The 17,137-nt window shown below is 42.2% G+C and overlaps 1 protein-coding gene across 3 annotated transcripts in view; it reads left to right on the plus strand.

The window, feature by feature from the left end:
- The first annotated feature begins 3,919 nt into the window (after positions 1-3,919).
- The window catches only part of LOC142803942 (techylectin-5A-like), a 42,679-nt gene continuing 29,461 nt past the window's right edge, over positions 3,920-17,137 (plus strand). For 2 of the 3 annotated variants that reach the window (XM_075890295.1, XM_075890296.1), the window contains exon 1: positions 13,272-13,414. The gene's annotated coding sequence lies outside the window, so the exon portion shown is untranslated. Of the gene's footprint in view, positions 4,116-13,271; positions 13,415-17,137 lie in introns of those variants that run through there. The other variant, XM_075890297.1, reaches the window with a different exon arrangement.

Genomic DNA, 17,137 nt, shown 5'->3' on the forward strand with positions numbered 1-17,137 from the left:
TAAAAGAAATGCACGATTCACGCGGGCTGATTCACGGCATTCACGATGCAGTTTTAACCATTTTTCGATAGGGGGCAGCATCGCCTCGATCTATTGACCAATCAATCAATCAATCAATCAATCAATCAATCAATCAATCAATCAATCAATCAATCAATCAATTGAATATTCAATCGATTAATCAAATAATAATTCAATCAATCAATCAATCAATCAATCAGTGCATTCATTTTTCACCAAAACAGACATATTGTGGAAAATGGGAAGACGGCAAAAAAAGCTGCAGTTACTGCAGGTTCACTCACTTTCGTACAGCTTGCGGCAGCAATTAAGGGGTGAAAATGAAGTACAAAGATACAATAAATTATTGAATAAATGAAAAAAATTAATAAATTTGATACACACATGAACAGAATAAGTGATGGAGCGCATATCTTTGCTTTAGTGGGTAAGAAGGAAACACTTACATTGACATTGTAGTTTTGCATTTGGCGAGAAACAATGATACAAAGCTACAGAAAGTGAGCAATCTAAACAATGCACACATTGCAAAAGATGTTAATAAAATTGTAGTGCTTATTGCATCGCTGAATGTTTTGCTGCCTATATGACTTTTAAATAGTTGATAACGTGTGTGGCTAAGTCTTTGTGTGCCGTGAATGGTGCGTGATATTGAAATTTATCTCGGGCGTTTGTACTGATTGAAGCGAGTTTTTTTGAGTGTGTTGAAAGTTCGCGAGTCAGAAAAACACAACATAATCAGCATGTGATTGATGTTTAAAATAAATTTATTTTCTTGCCAATACAGAAATAAGCAGCAGTAGCAAATGGCTACGAGAACAAAGGGTACCTCCTTTTGTTCGAATCCAGGAAGAGCAGTACAAATGTTAACTAAGAATACTTTATGCACTGCACATACAATTTATTCCACATGAGAAGCCTAGAAGCTAACAGATGATGAAAATAAAGGAGAAAAGAACATGAAACCTAAAGCAGTCTCAACCAGTAGCGTGAAATAAGGTACTGAGGTTTTCTGAAATGATGTTCCTAAAATGTTCCGCAAGCATAAGTCCCGCTTTGGTTATTCTACTGAATGTTCGCGTCACTACCACCATTACCAGTAGGTGTTTCACAGCTCACTTTATTCGCATCGTGTGAGATGTGGCTACGTGAAGCAGTTGACTCTCAATGCATAGCAACGCTCCTTTCAGCAGTTGCCGTGTATGTATGTACCCTCAAGAGCTGCAGCATGCTTTTCAATCATCGAAAGTAAGTAAGGCGTGTTGGTACTGTACTGTTTAAATTTTTTTTTTATTTTGCTGTCCACATGTTCCGCTGGCCTACACGTGCGTCATTGTCCATGCTCCGAACTCTGACAACCTTGTTCATCCGTTTTTTACACATGTGAATTTCATTTGTTTTTAAGAAGATAATCAATTATCATGAGGCCACCGGTGTTTATTGTATTTAAGTACGTAAATTCCGCGCAATATGTGATAGGCATTGAACTATTTCGAAGGACATTTGTTTCATTTAAAGTCGAAAATTTTCTAACAAATCAGCTAATCAACCAATGAAAGAACTTTCTAAAATTGATAAGGCGCCATCATATGCGGTAATCTAATAAGGGTAACAAATATCACATCGCACACTTTATTCACGTACAATGAATCAAAAACACACACGGGCTCACTTCCGACAGGTTGTCTTTGTCATACGAAGGAAATATGGAGCACTGTGCTGAAACAGCGCTCACAACGGGAGGACTATCATACAGCACAAAGCGCTCACTATCAGGTGATTTCTCTTGTAAAAGCATAGAATGTATAGGGAGGCAAACTAATATAATAACATGTCACAAACGCAGTCTATTAAGTCGCCCGACCTGCATTGTTATTAATTTGAATAAGGGCTTTACAGGATACTCTCTTCGTAACGGTTTCAGCTCTGTCTCGCCAAAATTTTGTGTACCATACCAACTAGCCCGTCTGAGAGACCTATTGCTCACAGCAATCATGTCACGATGAGCACACTTTACTGCATGCATGTGTATTTATTTTGTTTTGCGATAAATGTTGAAGAGGTGCTTAACACTTCATCACGAAGTATGCTTGCGATGCCAGCTTCATTATCTCACTTTGAGCGTGTGCCGGTCTGCTATAGCAACGACATAGCATAAGTCTGACTAGGGTGAAAAGAAAAAAAAACATCCACCACGGCTTGAGAAAAGCCGGCAAAGTGGCTGTTTCGCGCTTTCTTTGCTTCGTAATGGTGCCCAGATTGATAAAAGGGACTGATTGGCCTGTCAGTCCTGTAAGTTTGCTGCAAGAAAATATTTTATTAGCAGCGTTGGGTCCGCACTCAACAGCGTCTGTTCCTCTGCTCATCAGTGCGTGCTCGTGTTTTGATTGATTGATTTGTGGGGTTTAACGTCCCAAAACCACCATATGATTATGAGAGACGCCGTAGTGGAGGGCTCCGGAAATGTTGACCACCTGGGGTTCTTTAACGTGCACCCAAATTTGAGCACACGGGCCTACAACATTTCCGCCTCCATCGGAAATGCAGCCGCCGCAGCCAGGATTCGAACCCGCGACCTGCGGGTCAGCAGCCGATTACCTTAGCCACTAGACCACCACGGTGGGGCTGCTCGTCTTTTGCAATATATATTAGTATATATACCTCAAAAAATCGCTCGGATGATGAAAATAGAACAGCAACAACACTGTTGTGTTTTGGTACGCTACAGCAGGTGGGGTTTGCCTGGTACACGTAGCGGATAGTTATTCCTCCTGAGAGCATGTGCGAATTTGTTCAGCAAACTGGGAGCGCGGGAACACAACAGACATAAAATAGCCTCACAGCACAAGCGCTAACTAACAACGGGTTTATTTTTTACTTTCTGAAGACACATATATATACGAGGGTGCGCATGTCAGCAAAGTATGACGACAGTACATTCATACAATGGCTCACGGACAAAAAGATGTGGGGAAAAGGTTCGATGTGCGCTTTCTTTTATTGGCACCCGATAAATTGAATCATGTACGTGCCATGGTGCATATAGGACAGCACACAACGTGTCTAAAGGCAGGGGATGACATCAGAAACACGCAAACCAGTTTTTAAAGTGTATTTCAGGAGTAATATATAGAATGCCGCTGTCTTGTGGTCCCATGTACGTGATTCAAACTGGCCGTTGTTTGAACGTACACCTATGAGAACACCGTAGTTTCTAGAAAAGTACCCCATATTCAATTTCAGCATCGCATTGCGACTCTAGAAAATGCCAACCATTGTTTGAAAAAAAAAAAGGAGTGTTCTCCTTTTTAACTACGCGTGAAACTACGCCTGAATTTTTCAAGCGTATCTCATTTGCAGGAATGCAGGTCAATGTATCAGCTCTATCCTTCATTATCAGTACATCAATGTGAGTACAACAATGTAGATAATTGACAGAGAGGTGTCTTGATTAAACGCTTCGCATGCTGCCCATACGGTCGTCATAATTTTGTTCACATGCGCACCCTCGTACATATAGCTGCGTCTTTCGAACGTGAAAAATAAACCAGTTGTTAATGAGCTTTCGTGTTGTGCCGCTCTTCTCTGTTTGTTGTGCGTTGCCGAACTCTCAGTTCGCTGAACGAATATGAACTACCAACTAGCCAACCTACATATCTATCCTTTCATATGTACGAACATATGCTTCAACAACGTGCGGCCAACAAGCAGCATGTGTTTGCCGTACTTTTGTTTCTTTGGGCCAACATTGACGGGGTGAATAAACGACTCGGGCAAGATCAAATGCGCTGATATCATAGGCTTGTCAAACTCGATGTCTGCGATGGCACGTAAACAACCGTTAAAGACCGAACCAAGCGCTGGCGCGCTCTCTGAGCAGATGAGTGTGTTTATGCTGCGAGGTGCTCCTTTCCCGGTCGTCGGTATATTACCTTAAGGAGGTGTGGTAGGATAAGCCGCCAAAATATCGAAGTTGCAATTTCGACCACGAGAAAACCACTGCACTCTTTGGAGCGAACCCGTGGAAATCCGACGACGAGCGGCCAATTCAAGAGGTTCCAATGGCGCGCTGAAGTGCGCCGAGCGCCCTTGGCGTAAGTAGTATGCGCACGTGAATCTTGGTTTTTCTCGTATTGCGATTTTTATAATTTTTACAACTTTATTGTGCCTTTTGTTTAAAAGTAATGAATAGATTTATATGAAACTTTGTGTGCGAGAGCTTCAACAAATCGGAAACAATATGAATTTAAAAAATGCGGACTTTATGAATTATGAAGCTGTAAAAAATTAACATGTCACTACACACCCTGGGGTGCTTTGCGCGAGCAGAATTTTTATTTCCTTTCCGAAGGCTTTATAACAAATCAAATAAGGTTTAGTTAAACTGTAACCTACGAGAATCTGCAGTAACACGGCTGAAGAGCTTCAAATTCTTTTTCGTGGTTACATAGAAAAGGTATATTGAATAAGTGAACCCATTTTGGAATTCGGGAGGAGACTAGAGACAAAATGGGCAACCTAGGCATAAAAGAAGGGTGTGACTTCATATACAGTGGTCTTTTTTGTGAGCGCGTAAAATCATATAGAAATTGTTGCATGCGTTTTTAACATATTACGTTAAGACTGGCTTATTTATTTACCCTATACCATACCCCCTTAGCGCTTGAATCTAAGCTGTGTAGTGATAGCTGCATTTATGCAATGTATAGCTTCATTCTCGTCAAACCGAGTAAGCAGTTCTGCCACACAACTGATGTCGCCTCAACATGATGCCATTTATTGTCACTTCTTTGTAGTAAATTGATACACTTACTGACTCAAAAGAAAAAAACGTTTGGTTGACATTCAAAGCACGTTGTTTAGAATTTTGGCTGAAGATTTCGCGCTTTTCTGTTCACTTGCATCGGAATTTTTGCCCATTGTCAACGCTGCAAACGCCCGCACCACACTTTCTGGGACAGACGCCTTCATGGTATCGCTTTAACATTTCCGAAGTTTTGGTTGCATTAGACTGTGAATTAGATCTGGCGCATACGTGCTTATTATAGGACACTGTACGTAGCCAGTGAGCGACTCGTGATTGTTGGAAAATATGTCAGGAAATGAGAATATCTGGGGAGTAAAATTTCAAAACTATGTCATTATGAAGAGAGACACCGCAGAAGAAGGCTCCGGAAATTTCGACCACCTGGGTTTCATTAACGTGCACATATGTCTAAGCACATGGGCCTCAACCATTTTTTTCCTCTATCGAAGTTGTGCATCATAACGTCAATGGGCAATTCGTTGCATTACCAGTGCATTGTGATGCAAGTCATACGCTCATGTCCACTTATGCCAATTTTGGTATGTTCAAGCTAACGAAACGACCACGAGAGAACCCAGACGCAGTCTGCTAGACAGATAGATGGTAGAGAGATAGAATATAGATATATAGATAGGTAAATAGATAGATGGATGGATAGATAGATAGATAGAAAGATAGAAAGATAGATAGATAGACTTCAAGTTGAACACATTACTAATGAAAGTAATTGCCAGTTTCTATCTGTAGTCCACCTCACCACCTGCGTCTGGATGCTGTCGCGGTCGCTTACTATCTTGCTGTATACCAAAATTGGCACATAATTGTATGAATGTACGGAGAGCATTTTTAAATGGGTATAGCATGAATAAGAGTGTTGCCTCAGCGTAATTCACCCGAACATCGAGCTACAGTAAAACAGGTGCAATCCACCACCTATTCTCCATGTTTTCGACGCAGCTTTATCTCCTTGATCGCCCTATTTTCGTCCCTTAGATATTTCAGCCACAGACCCATTCACTATTCCGGACTTCATTGTTCACACCCCATGGTGTAATAATTAAAGATGTTGCTGATTAAGGGGCATTTTGTATGCCTAAGGTCTCTCATACAAAATGGTCGTCAAGATTCCACGTAGCGAAGCCGTTTTGGTCATTTAAAAGAGCCTGTAAAGGTGATTATGAAGTCCCCTTAATTCTTTTCTACAAAACGCGGTTCCGAGGTTATACGTCTGGTATATCACTGCTACCTCTGCTGCCGAGTTACTCTTCATTATTCTTTGTAGGCCTCTTACCGGATCATAGTTTTCTTTCTCTCAGAAAAGACAAGATTTTCTAGAAATGCTCGTACATTCGCGGAAGCTGCAAACAAAAGACTGCATCCGAGACCACTTGTGTAGAAATGGTTGTGTTGTCGTACAGCGGCTACGAGGCAGCACGTTCAACCACCTCGAAAGCTCTAATACATCTTAACGCACTGCTTCGCGTCTCGAACAGCACGCTCACGAAGCTCTTGGCAGCTTGCTGATAAGGACAGAAAAAGCAGATTGTTATGCCATAGTAGCACGCGCATTATGAAAGTGTTGTGCTTTTAAAAGCAATGCTAACGTCACACACCGAAGCATTAGCATTTCGGAAACAACCTGCCCTTAGCAGACTAATGATGCCATTAGCGTCCTCTTTTCCAGCTCTGGCTGTAACAATTTTTGTGGATTGATCAATAGTGAGCAAGAAATATTCCGCTACCCTGATTTCTCCATCTGTATTTTCGAGCTCTACAAAGTCCCAGTGAATAAAGGCGAATAGGACATTGGAGTGGTCTAACGTCCGTGGGCTGCTTCAACGTGACTTTGTTCGTTTGGAAATAGCGAAATGTGTGGATCGCACGTTTCGCTATGCCCAAACAGCAGTGAGTCGAAGACGACGGAATTTTTCTGCTCGAAAATCACTGCAGTAGTGGCTCTAGAAACTTTACCTCGTGCACCACGACAAGCTTCAACGTCACCAACACCATTGAGGCAAATGAACCGTTTACTATAATAAAACTGCTTGGTGCTCTGCGGCTGGTGAACAAGGCGTCATCTCCTGAACCTGATTGTGTCAGCTACGTTGAGTTAACCCATTAAGGCGCCGAGGCAAAGACGCATCTACTTGCCATATTCAATGCCAGCTGGGAGACTGGCTGTCTTGAACCTTCCTGGAAACAAGCTTGTGCTATTCTTAATCCGGAGCCTGGAAAGTCACTCACGGAACTCGACTCTTATCGCCCCGTTGCTCTTTTTCAGCTTCGTAGGAAAGCTCATGAAAAAGACGGTGTCGATACGCTTGGACGGTTTGCTTATGAACAAGAATGCGTACCCTAATCAAATGTCTGATTTGAGAAAAGGTAGCAGCAGCATTGAAATTGTAATAAATCTCATCAACTGCGTAATGTTCAACAATGCGACCGGCAACATAACTATCAGCGCATTCCTCGAGCGTTCGATAACGTCACTTATACTCTGAAGTTTTTAGGAGCAGATGGTCATATGTACCACTGGATCTAGGACTACCACGCAGACAGATCAGTCTACATGTCCACAAAAAGGTGACGCATCTGCACACAGAGTGCTTCAAGGAGTTCCCCGGAGTGGTGCTCTCAGTCCGACCTTATTAAGCATCTCTCTCATTGGACTAGAGAAGTGCATCCCAGCATCGGTAGAAATATTACTTACGCAGATGTCATTTTCAAATGGAGCAGTGGTAGCACCACACGTGTTCTACGAGCAGGATTGCAGAAAACTCTCGGTTCAATCGAAAAATTCTCACTAGAGTGAGGTCTAACGATGTTACCCGAAAAGTGTACCGCCATTACTTTTACGAGGCGTCATGTCTCACACAACACAATAGGTGATAATCGACCGGCTCAAGACGTGGACTGCTCACCTTTGGATAATAAGAGAAAAAGTTGCGTCATACGCGAGCATCTTCCGCTCGTTATCAAACAGTGCCAGTGGCTGCTCCGCTAATCCAATGTTACGAATGTATACCACTCTCTGAGAAGGTTTTCTCTGTTACGAAATTCTCGCTATACAAGAAGTTTCTCGCACCAACATATAAGCACTCACTGGAGCTCCAGAAAAGGCACTGAGGGTGTGCCCCGGCCTACGAAAGAACACATCAAGCATCGGAGCCCTTGCTGAAAGTAGCTGCCTTTCAGCTCCTGTTTTTCTGCAGCAGGAGTTTCACAACTCCCATTTTTCTGCAGCAGGAGTTTGTTTGAGTCCACTAGCGTTATGCCACCAGAGGGCCGGATCATACACTTGCTTCAGACAGTGGTCCTATGCGGAGCCTCCTGCCGCTACACTATCAAATCGCATCAAGGCATACGGAACCATCGTGGAAAATTTCTTTGTTGACCATAGTCACTTTCGTGCCTGAGTTCGAGAATAAAAGACGCACACCTGCACTATCACTCACGTAATTCACTCTAGAGCATTTGGAAAACAGCTACAGAGCTTATCATCTTATTTAAACTGGCCGCTCTGCTACGTCTACACCATCCGCCTTTGGCATCTGCATTCCATCTGCCAATGTCACCATGTCTACCATTCTAAGTTACTACACCTCATTTACAGTCACTGAATCGGCTGCACTGCGGGATGCTTTTAATTACAACGTGGACCAGACAGCTGAGTCCTGGGTCATCTTCGCTGACTCAAGGGCAGCGCTGCAGTCGCTGAAGTTGACAAGCACGCAGGACCAACTCGTCAAGGACATGAAACGCCTATGCAAGAAAGCCTGCGACCTCCATCACCGTATTGTTCTGCAGGGGATACCTACCCACTGCGGAATACAAGCAACTTCCGGGCTGAGGACACTGCCGAAGCTGGACAAGACGCTTCTGCAGAAATCATCGGGATACCTTTTTCGAAGCAAGACGCTGCAACGCTAGTGTCGACGCACGCTTGGCACCTCAAGCGGTCCCTCTGGAGGGACCCTAGCCAACACTATGGGCCTCTGTAAAAAATCGATACATCGTGTCACTTCAGTATGTCGTGAAACCTCAACAAACATGGTGAAACATCTTTACACCACATCAGAATAAACGCTGCATATACCAGCTACTTCATAACGAAATCGGTCTGTCATATTTACCATTTTGTGTACAATGCAACGTCATAGAAGACATCAATCACGTCCTACGTGAGTGCTGGATATACGCATCAGGCACAGTTTTTAAAGATGGATTTAAAACGGCAACAAGACAAAAACTTGGAGTTGAAAAATATTCTAGGCCCATGGCAGAACAGCTCCAGTGCATTAGTCTCCAGAAAAGTGCAACTGACATTCTTATGGGTCACAGGTCTGAACGAAACCTTGTAAATAGTGCAGTGCGTGGGAGTGACTGTTTGTCTTCTTTGACTGTTATGCGTTTATGTTACTGTATATGCTATGCGTTTATTACAATATATATATATATATATATATATATATATATATATATATATATATATATATATATATATATATATATATATATATATATATATAACAGTCATCACGCGGCAGCTGGAGTAGCCTGTCAGGTGAAAAACCAGACATGCCTCTGCAGCTCTCCATTCAAAACAATTTTCTCTCTCGTTTCTGATATCTTGTTTCACACCTGGCCACGCAAGCTGTTTCAGAAGTTTAGTGTACGTGCACCAAAAACAGTCATGGCTACCTATATCAGGAGTACCGGCGTAAAAATGTCAGACATAGGCACTCATCTATGATGTAACTTGGTACTTTTCCTTTGAGGAATTTTAGTTTTTCGGTTCCTTCCCATAACTCTTAACGCTTTATTTGTATAGCGTTGTCAACTGCGGCACGACTCAGAAGCTTGGACAGTGCGTGTGCGTTGGTGAGTAGATGACATGCACAAATTTTAAAAATTCGAATCGGCCTAATGCAGGTAATTTAGCCATCCGGCGATACGGCCTCGTGGTTGTGCTTTACTGAGAAGGTGAATCAGTGCTTGGTGATGCGTCCAGTGGGAAATTTTTGTTGAATTAGAATCTTGTCGTTCCAGTTAATGTTCCTCTTTAACTTATTGTTATCAGGACAAGCTAGCAGAAGTTCTTAACATCTGACAGCACCAACACGTCAGTTGTGATTCTATGGCTTTGAAGTTGAAGAATTGCAAGTCCCCACTCATTATCTGAACACTTAGTTTCATCGTATCCTTGGACACACGGGGTCGTACCAGCATGTAAGCAGCTGACACAAACAAGCCCGTTATTCATTATCAACTCGGATGCCCACTGTCGACGAGGGCTTTCATTTACGGGTAATTGGTGTGTAACTTGGGCGCGAAGCAACAAGTGCATACAACGTACACATTTTCATCACCTTCAAGTTTTCGGTAGTAACATTTGAGGAACCAACAGTGTGTCATGTTGGCCACTCCTATGATTATTTTTAGAAGGATTGTATGAGCTTTACTTCCGATGGAAGGCTGAGAAAGGCAAAAAAAACTCTGTGTTAATTGACGTTCCGCTAATGTAGTGCAGTTACTTCGGCTGAATCAAAACTTCTTCTCTTTCATACGGTGCCAGTTGTCCCGGTAATTCAGCTGTTGACAAGACGAATGCTAGGCGCTGTAAGAGATCCTCGAATGTATCTGGTTCTCTCAATTAAACTTAGCTTAGTACGTGAACGCATAGTCCTTGTATAAGTAAAGTACAATTGCAGATGGTGCAAGCTTGGGCTCCGCTTCGTACACCAGGTGCATTTCTCAAAAAAAGTATGCTAGTAATGAGCCACATTGGTAGGTAAAAAGCATAGAAGCATACCTACGATCGAGAGCGTTCGGCTGATAAATTGACAAAAACTTATGTTCCACTGAGGACATATTGGCCGTTCAAGCAAAATCTCCGCGTCGTATCATTTTCTGGCTAAACCACCGAGATAGAGGCGCAAATTTTCAATCTTCTCGTCATCAGAGACCCAACCATACTTTTCACATGCATGCTTGTAAAACAAAAGTCTGGTTAGGACTTCCGGAGGTTTCCTCAAAAATATGTTTTCACTATTTATCCCCGACGCTCATGCAGTTACTACTTTTTATATAGTATGTTGCATCATTTGTCGTTGCTGTCATTCTATGAGATTCCTGATAAAGCTCTCTTACGCTTTAGTTTTTGCTTGGATGGTGCGTCGGCGCGAAGGCTCCAAGATTCAGCCCGTGAGCTCCTCTAGTCTCAAATCCACGGTTGCGGATTTTTTACCGAGTAGTTATTTATAGCTAATAGACGCTTTTAGCAGCAAAAATTCAGTGAGGCCAGCTGTTCTCGCAACGCTGGCAAGGTTCTTAGCTGGCTCACCTTGACTTGGTAGCTGGTGGGCTTATTTAAGCTAACGACATCCGGTCAACGAGGAATCTCCTCTACATGTCAGCTTGGCGTCCCTCAAAGCAATCAACTAAAACATTAAGCTACAGAGAGATGAATGTCATCCGCCATACATTCTCCCAGTTGATGATGATGATGCCTCAAATATGGCTCACGTCCACTGAGGGGGATCAGCCAATAATTGGCTATATGAGTTAGTGTAACGCTTCTAGTATCGAATACTGATGAGAAAATTAACAAAAATAAAACGAAAATGAAACGAAAATAGCGCAATAACTGCTTTCCTCCCGTTCAGGTCAGAAAATATATCTGTTATAGTGACTACAAATGAAAGTTATTGAAAAGTAAATTGGAAAAAATAGCTTATTTATGCTAAACTATAGTGGCGCTTCTAAGACACCAATAGCCAGTTTAAATTTCATTTGTTTAGCTTCGTGAAGACATCACACGAGTTCCTGCGGCTAAAGCCCAAATCCGAAGCACCAAAGGTAAGTATATTGTCACTTGTCAAGCTGAGCCCCAGTTTTGGAAAATGGGATAACAAGAAGTCTGTTTCTTAGGGATTCGTACCAGCGACATTCAACCCACCTTCATCTTTCTCACTCTGTTCTTGCCCCTTCGATGCATCAGACACAAAGCACTTCATGAACATCACAAAATGCTTGCAGGTTTCATCATGCAGCTCTCACACGGTGGCCTATTAGGGATTATCGTACACCGTGGTCTATTCTTTGCGTGCGGGTGTGTGTCATAAATTAACTTCCTATGTCAACATAGCACACTAATAATAGACATTTGCGTTGTACAAATTAGGAAAACTGCTACAAAGTGTTTTTTAGCTGCTGATAGTAATGTGCATTGTGCAAGAAAAGCTTTGACATTTACCCCTAGGAGTCAGCAGGCTATAGGTTAGAGTTTTTGTCCCCTCAGCAGTAGACTACCAGCGGCTGCTTATACTCCTTTTCAGAAACGTAACAATACAGTTGTAACTTGAGACATCCCCTCGTGAGATTCACCGTTTAAGACTTCAGTCAGACTACTGCATCAAAAGGTACTCGCTGACCACTAGAATACTATGTCTTTCTACGATGAGTGGACCTAAGAATGTCCTCGTTCGCAATAGGCCAGGCCTTATGATGAGAATATACATATTTGTGTAAATTTCGTTCAATTACGCACATTGTGGGATTACCAGGCACGTCGACTGAAATGCACGGAGTTTAAGTGGTAGCTCTGTGTCCGAGTGAGCAGTTTTATGCGCTGATAACCAACGTCGAGTCACAGGATTACGCTCGTAACGTTTATTACTTTGTCTCAAAGTATATAGCCAACACTGCAACCACAATGAACGTTAGACAAGCAACACCACGATCACTAGTGTTCGCCAACGGCAGGCGTAATAAAAACTTCTTTTGAGTCAGCGCCACATAGAAGTTGACTAACTATTACGCCTCATAATATTTTAAAATATTTTTCAGTCTGGAACTGATGTAGACTGTGAATTACCTGCGGCGCCTACCCACATAGGATGTGCAGTGAAAGAATGGTATGTGCCACACGTTGCCGTAAGAAAAGGCTCCAGGTCCTAAGCGGCAGAGATGTCCAAGCTAAGGCACACCAAGTGAAGCATGCAAGTGACAAGGGCAGGTAGACAAACACGGGTGGATAGAGATGCAGATAGATAAAAACTTCAATGTGCATTTGGTTCACAAACAAACTTATCGTGTGTATACAACTAATACCAGAAAACAACCTATCATTTTCATTTATCTTTCGCTGAAATAAAAGACCACGCTTGCGTAAAACAGAACATATACATTTCGGCAATGTATAGACACATTCTTCCGGATAGAAATAAAACTTTAGTATAGAGTTACCATACCATTGGTACAATAAAAATACTCGTTCTTAGATGTAGAAGCAATGACAGGATTTGAAGCAATGTCTATAGAGAAGCACAAAATATATTGTGTGTTTTCAGATTGAAAAAGGTCAATACGAAGACAAAAGAACGCTACGTAGAGAACCTTGGGAGCTTGAAAGACGTGCACAACTGATGCATGCACTGAGCACTCTCGCATTGTCTGGAAGTGTCCTTGCTATGTTAAATATATTCGTGCGTTTTTCACTGAAGAATCTGCCAGGTTACTTTGACGAGAACGGTTCTTTCACCAACTAAGCAGGTTCAGTGACGAAAGGCTGGCAGTCTTCGAAACGTAAGAACCTTCTATTTTTAGGTACCACATTATCTGTGTTTCATTGGATTACGTGTAGTTTTGGTGAACGTGAATTAAAGTGACAGATAGCTTTTATACCATAACGTAGTTGCACCGATTCTAGAGTGTTTGGTGAAAAATATAGCGAAAAATATACTCAACATAAATGCTCGATAGTACGGTTTTCAGGTTCGTTAAGGCGACTGTCACATGATAGCTAAAGTAAAGGCACTACGCATAAAGTGATGGAGTAGAAAATCTTGAGGGCCACAGTTAACTTGAAGTGCTTGTGGCTCTCTCACAACCAACCAATTTCATCTACAGTGAATCTACTCTTTCAAGTGGGAAACGTATCAAGAATGCTGTAATATAATCAATTAGTAGAACAACGCTGTTTGTGGGCAATCTGACTGAAAATCCAAATGAGCATAGGTTGAAAGAGTATTGATCACAGACGTACATAACCTGTAAAACTAGCCTGTGAGCTCTTATTAAATATTAGACGCCCGTAATGTAACAAGAAAACCAACCTGTAAATAGCGGGTCAGTGCGCAATGGACGATGGTTTGCAAAATGATTTTGCGAAATGAAATGCCCGCCCACCTACCTATATATGCTGCACGTAAAACTATATTACACGTTTGCGGATGCCCGTGACATTTGACCACTTGAAGAGCACGTTGTTTAGTAAACTGCTCATATTTGGGCAAGTTCTAGCGAACCTCGGATAATAAACAGTGACGCGTCACTGAGGCAGCAGAGAACGCCTCAACAAGCAAGGTATTATTAAGAAAGCCTTGCCTAGTGCTATGCGAGCGGGAATGAGCATTTGTTAACTGCTTATTTGGACGCTTGGATGAAAGTAACCCAACGTTGAGCGTGTCGCATTCTTACCTTTGTTTAATCTATTTCGTTTCGCTGCACAAGTTTTACGAATAAATGTGATTGAAATTAGTTGCGAGACAGTGCCTACTTTGTTTACAGTTCAATCCGTTATTTTTTTGCGCTCTGTTATTTTATTGATTAGGGACAGCAGCTCATAGGTACGTGAAGCTTCTTTCGCTAAGTTTTCGGAATAACGCGCGTGTTTGGAAGCTCGTGCATGAATCCACCGAAGGTCTCAGGAACGTTGTGATTTATTTACTTACAATAAGAATTATTGTAAAGAACTATGTAAAAGCAAACCCGCAATATTCACTATCGTATTGGTTGAATAACTTTATCGTCGTTCTGAGGATCAGTCAGATACTGTTTGAGGCTTGCCGCTCAGACGTCTGGTTAAAAAGGCCAAGCTCATCTGCCGCGCCTAGAGTATTTTTATTTTAGACACAACAAGGTACAACAGTACAGTTACTGCCCTGTCTAATAGGCTGCAACGATCTTTAGACAGTCTCTCAACTGCTAAAGTTTCCCTTAACAAGTTGCTGTATTTTAGAGTTAGTGCAGAAGAAAATCTCATCACCGCATATCCATCAATGCGTAAACGTACGGATAGCCAAGTAGAGCTGCTCAATTAGGTAAACATGACAAAGTCAATAAGCTGATAGAGCAAGGCACCTCAATTTCATTGACTCCATCAAAATCGCTAATATTTTGAACTTGCTATTTGATATTTACGTAATAATGAGCTTGTTTTCTTTGTTTACATAGGAATAAAATTCTAGCACAAACAAAGAAACTGAACATGAGCATTATCCAAACTTTTCATAACAGAATCTGAGGTAGTTGAGAGGATTGTCTGTGATTTTTGGCACCGAAAAAAAGTTTTTCTTCACTGATCTATACATTTATAGGCAATTCAGGCGTTAGTGTCTAAGCGGGCTCCTTCAGCGGCGTTTGTATCCTTATGGGAATTATGGAAAGTGCAGTCTTCGGATATACTTTAGATGAATTACATTCTTAAGAACTGCGACGCTTGTTTGCATTATTCAAAGCAAACAGATATAAGGCTGTATCTAAGTGAAACTTTCTTCATTCATTGGTACTAAATGTTGTTGCAAAAAAAAAAAACTTCGTGACCATGAGGTAGGGGCGAAACCTTGACAAATTTAACGACAAAGGTAGGCATTGCTCTGCCACTGCGTTCCAGATTCGGCATCAAGGTGTGGTGAGTTATTTTTACAACACTTGAAAACAGACATGATTGGCTTGCCCTCGGAAGTACACGTTGTCTACTTATAGAAAAACGTCACAGCTTTTCCGCAAAGACAAAGCAAAGAACCCGATAGCAACAAAGTTGGAAGGACACGTGCAGAATGGCAAGTAGATCAAAACGTGCGCCGCGTTTCTCACGCATAAATTATGCACAAAAAGTACCAAAAAGTACAGATGAACGCAACTTAGCGTTTCAGTTGTTACTTTGGTGGGTCTAAAAAGGGCGCTCCTTTCTCAAATGGAGACTGTGCAATGATTTCAGGGACCTTTGTGCACCTGGTAACTACAACATAATCGTTCCGGTAAAAGTCCAAGGCCAGTCGAAATGCACGATTGTTTCTACCGCGAGATAAGTGCACGCGTTAGCATCCACCCTGCTCCCTCTCCGCGATGCGAAGTACGCGTGGGGGATGAGAGCGCACGCCCCCGCGTCGTGAAAATCTGACGACGCACACTCACGGCGCCATTTTGCAGGTAATCCTGAAAACACGAGAGGTCTCCCCAAGATGCCCATCACCAGCACTAGGTGGCAGTTTTAAATAGCTTGCCGTTTGAACGTTGAAGGAGATGCCCCTTCGTGCCTCAGTGGTTAACGCCTCGCACTCACAATTCAGAGGTCTCACGTTGCATACGGTGCGCTGGAGTCTTCTTCTGATTATTTTGATTTCGTGCGTTTTATTACGTATAGATTTACGTATACGTATACGGTGACGCTGACGTCGAGGCCGGCGGCAAAAGCCAGTGAAGAGTGTGCATATCATTGCTGTATAATTAAAACAATACAGTATTAGGAAAGAAACAATAATATTCTGTTTGCTGCGATGCCCGGTGAGTCTGTCTAAAAGGTTTGCCACCAATGCACCTCTCATTTTGTTGTGAAGTCGAATCAGAGGACCCTTGACAGTGCGCGTCGTTCTGAATTCTTTTTTAACGAGATTTGACACGGTGCACTTACGAAAATACGTGAACTCGGTGTGATATTCTCCACTGGCAGGAAACGCTACATCTATGCTAAGCGTTAAGAGAAACGATGCTTCGCTTAAGCTGCCAAATATGACTTGTAAAGTACAAAAGCCACCACAAATCTTAGTCCTAGTGGTCTTGAGCATCTTTGAACAGTAAAGGCGCTCATTCAGTGCTTTGCAGCACACCCCACTACCAACGCTGTGCAAATAACGAAACTTAAACAGTAGAATAAGATGCGTAGCCAGTACGCGAGCTAACACAATCCAATTCAAAGCCTGTACTTCCGATAATTTTCAAAGGGGTAGACAATTGCAGCGTCAGATTCCTCTTTAGTTATTGTTGTATCAAACTCTATAGCACCACACGTCTCAAGACTTTTTTTTATTTTTCGCGCGTTACGTACAATTAGCTATCATGAAGGCAGTACTAAAATATGACCACTGCTTCATGCCCATACTTAATTCAGTGTTGTCGTGACGCGAGTACAGCTACCTACCGTTCTGCAGAGACGCTTTTTGTCATGTTTAGGCGCAAAAGTGTGCACACTTTCTGAATTAATTACTAACCATCAACATAATTTCAACACCAGAATGCTAAGAGTAG

Source organism: Rhipicephalus microplus, chromosome 3 (genome assembly GCF_043290135.1).
Source record: "Rhipicephalus microplus isolate Deutch F79 chromosome 3, USDA_Rmic, whole genome shotgun sequence".
In the NCBI taxonomy this organism is placed as follows: domain Eukaryota; kingdom Metazoa; phylum Arthropoda; class Arachnida; order Ixodida; family Ixodidae; genus Rhipicephalus; species Rhipicephalus microplus.